This window comes from Syngnathus acus, chromosome 19 (genome assembly GCF_901709675.1).
Source record: "Syngnathus acus chromosome 19, fSynAcu1.2, whole genome shotgun sequence".
Taxonomy (NCBI): Eukaryota; Metazoa; Chordata; class Actinopteri; order Syngnathiformes; family Syngnathidae; genus Syngnathus; species Syngnathus acus.
In genome coordinates, this window is record NC_051103.1 from 708,167 (window position 1) to 716,398 (window position 8,232).

Consider the following 8,232-nt stretch of genomic DNA (forward strand, 5'->3'; position numbering starts at 1 on the left):
ATAGACCCCGCCTTGAGCTCATTGACATGTTGCTGTGATACGTAAGCGCGTCCGCCACGTTTAATGTGGTACATATATATACTGTATATATGTACATCTGTGTGTCGCATGTTTTTGTTTACCAACAAAGACATGCGACACACAGATGCATACACTGAGATGGAAAATCCCTGCAGAATGTCCATCGTGTCTCTGAAGCCCACTGAGTTTGCACGGTGACAACAATGATTATTCAACATAATGTTCAATAGGGAGCATGAGCTCTGTGTCCAATAATGTGACAATAACAATAATGGTCAAATACTACCTTAAAACATAATTTGTCCTAAACTCTTTTGGCTTCAAGTATAAAATAATTTCTATTTGCTACAACTAAAATGCAACTGAGGCATCTTTACTCATGGTGCCATGTTCCACATTGGATGTGGCTGCATTAACATACGTTTCTCCGCCCTCACGGGTCTATTTATCTCTGACCTAACACTTACCTGACTCACCCAGCCCCACTGAGGCATGCCCATAAAAGATGACAATAAATCACTGCAGCAGCATGCAATGTCCAGTCGGGATATCGACTCAGAGTTTTTTTCAAATTGGTAACCTCACACATGGATTAACAAAGGTCTGTATAGCAATCCACCATGTCACAAATAGAAATATAGTGGTAAAAAATCCCCAAACTTGGTGAATTTATGTTCTCCCAAGACAAACAAAGTTAAAGCGGGAAATAAGTTTAAAAATGTCTCAAGACCTATGTTCTATGCGCCTCCATTCCTTTTCTGCTAAATTGCTATTCTACAAACTATTAATCAGAATGCCATGTTTAGACGATTGGAGGTGCATTGTATTGTAAAAAACATTTTTTATTTGACTTCCTCTTTAAGGTAAGGGTGGGAACATAAAATCAACCAGTGCTTTGCCGTGCAGCTCAGCACTTCACCATATGAAGTTGCTGCATAAAACCACCTCTCAATCGCCTGCTTATGTTCTTACAACAGTAAACCCTGAGATAGTTGAATTTACGTTATTAAAATTAAACAATAATGATCAGTTAATTAATTAAAAAAAAACATTTTATTTACCTTTGAAATTAAGTATGGATTCTGACAGTTTATTATTGTAGAGAGATTGTACTGCTATTATTGTCACGGAACGGATGGAGCAGGGCGACCAAATGCAGCTTGGACCAGGGTTTATTGAAGGGAACTCAAAAGGCAAACTGATATGACTTAACAAACAATAACTTGACAGACTGACCGGGACGTGAAACAAGACGACAGCAAGACAGTACGACGACAACAATGATCCGACGGGGAGTGAGGGGCAGACAGGACTTAAATACAAAACACGAAACACGAGGTAGGTGACCGCGATTACATTGATTGAGGTGACACAGGAGGGGAGGGGCGACGCGAACAGAAACTATTGCAACCTAGACACATAGCAAAACTGGGGATGAGACGTGACAACTATGTGTCGAACCTTTCTGACACACAGCTAAGTACTGTAGTTCTAAATAAATTTCAATGTGAATAGCAGTGCAGCAGCTTCTCAGGTCCTTGTATGAGTCATTCCTTAAACAAATGTGCTGTCAAATGTTCTTTATGCCGATTCTCACAATTGAGTGATCAAACAATCGTGAGGCCACAAAAACGTTACTTCAGTGGACACTAAAACAATGGACCCTTACATACGACACAGGAATGTGGAGGTTGGACGAGACCACTGCAAGTGTCGTGTGTGTGTGTGTGTGTGTGTGTGTGTGTGTGTGTGTGTGTGTGTGTGTGTGTGTGTGTGTGTGTGTGTGTGTGTGTGTGTGCGTGTGTGTGAGTGTGTGAGTGTAATGCATAAAGTATTATTTTATTATCACTAGCTTAAAGGAAATGCAGACCGCCTAGCTCAATTATTTTGTGTGTTTTCTGTGTCCTCTGCTGTCCATCCCGGATCACTTTTACCAGAGAAGCGCTGTTAAACATCGGACAGTCTTCTTCTGGTATTTTCTCTCCTGTTCTCTCCGATTCAGACTGTTTGTCGGAGATTCTAGCCGGAGCGGCGGTGCTATACAAGCTAGCCTGACGGCGGCGGCGCGGAAAACGAGCCGGAGCACTCGTAAGGCTGAGGCAGAGAGGGTTCCGTTCTGACCTACCGTCAATTCATCTGGCGAATGTCCGCTCCCTAGCGAACAAGATGGACGAACTGCTGCTCCTCACTTCAAGGAACACGGACTTCAGCAGATCCGCCGCGCTGTGCTTTGTGGAAACGTGGCTCAGCGAACGAACCCCCCACCACGCCGTGGAGCTAGCGGGGTTCCGGCTAACTCGTGCAGATCGCAGCGCGGAGCTCTCCGGAAAATCAAAGGGAGGTGGTCTCTGTTTCTACATTAATGAACGTTGGTGTACTGATGTCACGGTGTTGAAAGAGTTTTGCAGCCCTCTCCTAGAAACACTTTTCATAAACTGCCGGCCGTTCTATTCACCACGGGAGTTCTCCTCGATCGTCATGGCGGCTGTTTACATTCCACCACACGCACGTGCGAGTGAAGCCACGCAGATGCTGGCCGACCAGGTAACAGACATGGAGAAACTTCTACCAAATTCACTGATCATTGTTCTGGGTGATCTTAACAGGGCGAACCTCGCACACGAACTCCCCAGATACAGACAGCACGTAACGTGTCCCACCAGAGGGGCACAGACTCTGGACCACTGCTACACCGTGATCAAGGATGCATACCACTCTGCGGCTCGTGCAGCTTTAGGACTCTCGGACCACTGTCTAGTTCATCTGATCCCGGCCTACAGGCAGAAACTAAAAACTTCTAAGCCTGTGGTGAGGACTGTGAGGAAGTGGACAGTGGAGTCAAGGCAGGACCTCCAAGCCTGCTTTGACTGCACCGATTGGGGAGCTTTCGAAGCTGCAACTTCAGACTTGCATGAACTCACTGACACTGTCACATCAGTTTTTGTGAGAATCTGTGTGTGCAGACTAAGACCTTCTGCACGTACAACAACGACAAACCTTGGTTTACACCGAACCTCAGGAGGCTGCGCAAAGTCAAGGAGGAGGCCTACAGGAGCGGCGACCGCGACCTGTTCAAGCAGACCAGAAACACACTGAACCGAGAGGTCAGGAAAGCCAGGAGTTGTTACGGGGAGAAACTGAAGAGACACCTCTCTGCCAATCCTGATCCCTCAACAGTGTGGAAAGGTCTGCAGAGCATCACGGGCTACAAGAAACGAACCCCCCGTCCTGTGGAGAGCCCAAGGCTTGCTAACCAGCTAAACAGGTTCTACTGCAGGTTTGATCGGTCCACCCACACAACGGGACTTCCTGCAGCACAATCTACATACTCACCTCTCCCCACAACTGCTCTGTCCACACCTCTATCATCGTTGTCACCCACTCGCTCTCTTGCAGAGGCCGCGCCCGCACTCCAGATCCGCGAGGAGGAAGTGCGCCAGATGTTCCGGAGACAAAAGACCAGGAAGGCACCGGGCCCAGACGGCGTGTCACCTTCCTGCTTGAAAGTCTGCGCTGAGCAACTGGCGCCCACCTTTGCACGGATCTTCAACCGTTCTCTGGAGCTGTGTGAGGTGCCCTCGTGCTTCAAGAGCTCCACCATCGTTCCAGTGGCCAAGAAGCCCGCCATCACAGGTTTGAATGACTATAGACCTGTCGCACTGACATCTGTGGTCATGAAATCTTTTGAGAGGTTAGTGCTGAACCACCTGAAGGATGTCACGGGCTCCCTGCTTGACCCCCTCCAGTTTGCCTACCGGGCAAACAGGTCAGTGGATGATGTGGTCAACATGGGACTGCACTACATCCTGCACCACCTGGACACCCCAGGAACGTACGCCAGGATCCTGTTTGTGGACTTCAGCGCGGCATTCAACACCATCGCTCCTGACATCCTCCAACAGAAGCTCATCCAGCTTGCGGTGCCTGCCTCCACCTGTCAGTGGATCACCAGCTTCCTGACCAACAGGAGACAGCGTGTGAGGCTGGGGGGCATCACATCTGACACCCGGACCACCAATACTGGAGCCCCTCAGGGGTGCGTCCTCTCCCCACTGCTCTTCTCTCTCTACACCAATGATTTCTCCTCAGGTGACTCTCCTGTGAAGCTCCTGAAGTATGCAGACGACACCACTCTCATCGGACTGATCCAGGACGGTGATGAGACTGCGTACAGACAGGAGGTGGAGCGGCTGGTCCACCGGTGCAGCCAAAACCACCTGGAGCTGAACTCGCTCAAGACCGTGGAGATGACAGTGGATTTCAGGCGAGACCCTTCACCACTTTTACCCCAAACTATCCGCAGTAATACTATTCTCTCCACAGACACCTTCAAGTTCCTGGGAACCATAATCTCTCGGGACCTGAAATGGACTGGCCACATAGACTCTGTCCGGAAGAAGGCCCAGCAGAGGCTGTACTTCCTGAGACAGCTCAAGAAGTTCAACCTACCGCGAGAGCTTCTGAAGACCTTCTACACTGCCATCATCCAGTCTGTCCTCTGCACCTCCATCACTGTCTGGTTTGGATCGGCCTCCAAACAAGACAAGCACAGACTGCAACAGACAATCAAAGTCAAAGTCAGCTTTATTGTCAATCCCTTCATATGTCAAGACACACAAAGACTGCAGAAAAGATAATTAATAATAATAATAATAATTCATTCAATTTATATAGCGCTTTTCAATAACCCAAAGACGCTTTACAGGGAACAACAACAAAAAAAGGGGGGGGTACGTATGGGGGGGGGGGGAGACAATAGGATATAGTTAATAACAGGACATCGGTCAGCAGTGCGAAGGAGATGGATGGAGAAGCAGGAGCGGAGGTTGTTGAAGTTGGCAGTACGGGAGGTGGGAGTGACGGGGGGTTGGTAGTCCAAAAAGAGGAGATGGATGAGCCATCGGGGAAGTGCCGGTCCAAATGTTGGACCAGATGGTGATGCCGGTCGACCTCGACTGCACCCGCTGCACCCGCTCGAACGGCAGGCCCCAACGCACCACGGCGGCACACAGCAGAGCCACGGTTGGCGAGCCCGCAGGGAGTGGAGCCCGTCGCCCGAGAACGCCGGACGGAAGGCCAGAGAGCCAGGCCAGAGCTGCCGTAGAGTCCACAGCAGGCACAGCACAGCAGGCGGCCACAGGCTCAGAGTCGGGAGGCAGGAGGGTCCGGTGGTGGCCTTGGCCAGTTGGCTGTTGGCTAGCTGGCTAACGTAGCTGGTAGTCCGAGGGAGAGGAAACAGATAGGTGAGAGCGGAGCTGCGGGAATGCGAAGTGGACGGAAGACAACACGAGAAAAATAAAAGAAGAGACGGGTGCACTGAAAACGGGAAAACGAAAAACAAGTAACGGACACGGTCCGGGACAGAAGCGGCAGTCAACAAGTTTGACGCCAGCGTGCTCTAACCCGGAAGACAACAGACGGTGGGGGAGGGAATTGGAATCAACCTCCCATCTATCCAAGACTTGTACCTGTCCAGGACCAGGAAACGTGCAAGGAACATCTCTACAGACCCTTCTCACCCAGGTTGCAGTCTGTTTGAACTACTCCCCTCCGGACGGCGTTATAGAGCTCGGTACGCCAAAACCAGCAGACACAGAGACAGCTTCTTCCCCCAGGCTGTTGCTCTGATGAACTCACACCACTCTTAGAGTCTCAGAGTCATTACTGTGCAATAACATCCTGCTCTCCACACCGTTTTTGAATTTGTCTACACTGTTTGTACTATGTGTCCTCTCTGCATCCATTGCAGCCTGGTCATCCTGGAAGAGGGACCTTCCCATCTGTGGTCTCTTCTCAAGGTTTCTCATTTCCCCTAGCTGGAGTTTTGAGTTTTTCCTTGCCCTTTTGGGAGTTTAAGATCAGGGGATGTTTGAGAATATTTGCCATTTTTCACGTGTCCTGAGTGTTGTTAATCACCTAAATGTTGAACAGAGGGTGTGATTTACCGAAGTCAAATTCCTTGCTTGGCACGCTCAAACATGGCGAATAAAAACTCTTGAATCTTGAATCACTTTAGGAAGTGAGTCGTTCACTCTCGTTCACTGAAAAGAGACGTTCTTTTTGAACGAATCGTTCGCTCACGAGCCAACACTAGTGTTTATTGGAGAATCACGCCCCTTTATATCAGACATGCGCAAACATGTCAGCGGGAGCGGGACCGCGAGTCGACACCTTCGGCTATCGCAATTACTTTTATGACGGCAAAAGCCAGTGCGAGATATAAAATAAGATAATCCTTTATTATTCCCTCAATGGGGAAACTCCTATGTTTGCAGCAGTACACTTAACATATACACACACACACGCATGCGGGGAAGGGGGTAAAAGATTTAAAAAAGTAGAAGGTATATATAATCAAAAAATATAGACAGTATATACAAAATACACAATACACAATATACAGTGGAGATAAAAAAAATACTAGATAAAGAAATAGTGCAAAGGAAGAAAAAAAAACAGTGCAAAAAAAGCAGGTAAAAAGAGTGTGAGGTAGACAGATATTGCACATAGTATGATTGCACATATGGTTATTGCACGTTATTGCATGTTATTTTGTCCGTTAGCTACAGTCTGGTTGTACAGTCTGATGGCAGCAGGGAGGAAGGACCTGCGATGCCTCTCGGTGGTGCATCGTGCGTGACGAAGCCGGTCACTGATGGAGCTCTCCAGGGCTCTGACAGTCTCATGAAGGGGGTGGAAGACATTGCCCATGATGGAGGACAGCTTAGCCACCATCCTCCTCTCCCCCACCACCTCCACCCGGTCCAGACTGCAGCCCAGGACAGAGCCGGCTTTCTTCACCACCTTGTCCAGCCTCTTCCTCTCCGCTGCAGTGATGCCGCTGCTCCAGCAGACCACCCCATAAAAAATGGCGGATGCCACCACAGAGTCGTAGAAGGTCCTCAGGAGGCCGTCCCTCACTCCGAAGGACCTCAGTCTGCGCAGCAGGTGGAGTCTGCTTTGGCCCTTCTTGTATAGGGCCTGAGTGTTAACAGTCCAGTCCAGTTTATTGTTCAGGTGAACACCCAGGAACTTGTAAGAGTCCACAATCTCTATGTCCGTTCCCTGGATGTTCACCGGCGAGGGGGGGACTTTGCGCCGGCGGAAGTCCACCACCAGCTCCTTTGTTTTTCCAGAATTAATCTGGAGGCGGTTCCGCCGGCACCAGTCCACGAATCTGTGATTCAGTTCTCGGTACTCCGTCTCGTCTCCGTTGTTAATGAGACCGACGATGGCGGAGTCGTCCGAGAACTTCTGGAGGTGGCAGGTTGATGTGTGGTGGGTGAAGTCAGCTGTGTAGATGGTGAAGAGGAGGGGGGCCAGGACGGTCCCCTGTGGAGCTCCTGTGCTGCAGACCACCGTGTCAGACACACGGCCTCCTGTCCTCACAAACTGCGGTCTGTTTGTGAAGAAGTCCAGGACCCATGATGTCAGCTGCTGGCAGGCTCCAGCATGGTGCAGTTTGTTCCCCAGCAGTTCTGGCTGGATGGTGTTGAAGGCACTGGAGAAATCATAAAACATGATCCTCACAGTGCTTCCAGCCCGCTCCAGGTGGGCCAGGGACCTCTGCATGAGGAAGATGACGGCGTCCTCAACCCCGATGCTCGGCCGGTAGGCGAACTGCAGGGGGTCGGCGGAGGAGCTCACCAGGGGGCGCAGGTAGTGGAGGACCAGCCTCTCCAGGGTCTTCGCCAGGTGGGATGTCAGGGCCACCGGCCGGTAGTGGTTGAAGTCGCTGGGGCGAGATGACTTGGGCACCGGTACCACGCAGGACGTCTTCCACAGCTGTGGCACCCTGTGCAGCCTCAGGCTCATGTTGAATATGTGCTCCACGATCCTGCACAGTTGCCCGGAGCAGGATCTGAGCAGCCTGGAGGTGATGCCATCTGGACCCGTCGCCTTCTTCACCTTGAGCCTGGCCAGTCCTCTCTCCACCTGGGCTGTGGAGAGCACCATGCTGGGTGGGGAGGTGGGGGGTGGGGTGGGTTGCAGGGGGGGCGGTTGGTGGGTTCGGTGGAGTTGAGAGTGGGCTGGGGGTTTTTGGAGGGGAAGTAGCAGGGGGCATGGTTGAGGTGAGAGTCCTCGGAGCAGAAGAGGCTCCAGTCGGGGGAAGTTGCAGCAGGGCTGGGTGGGTGGGGGGAGGAGTGGATGGTTGTTCAAACCGGTTGAAGAACCGGTTCAGGTCATTCACCCACTCCTGATCCCTGTCCA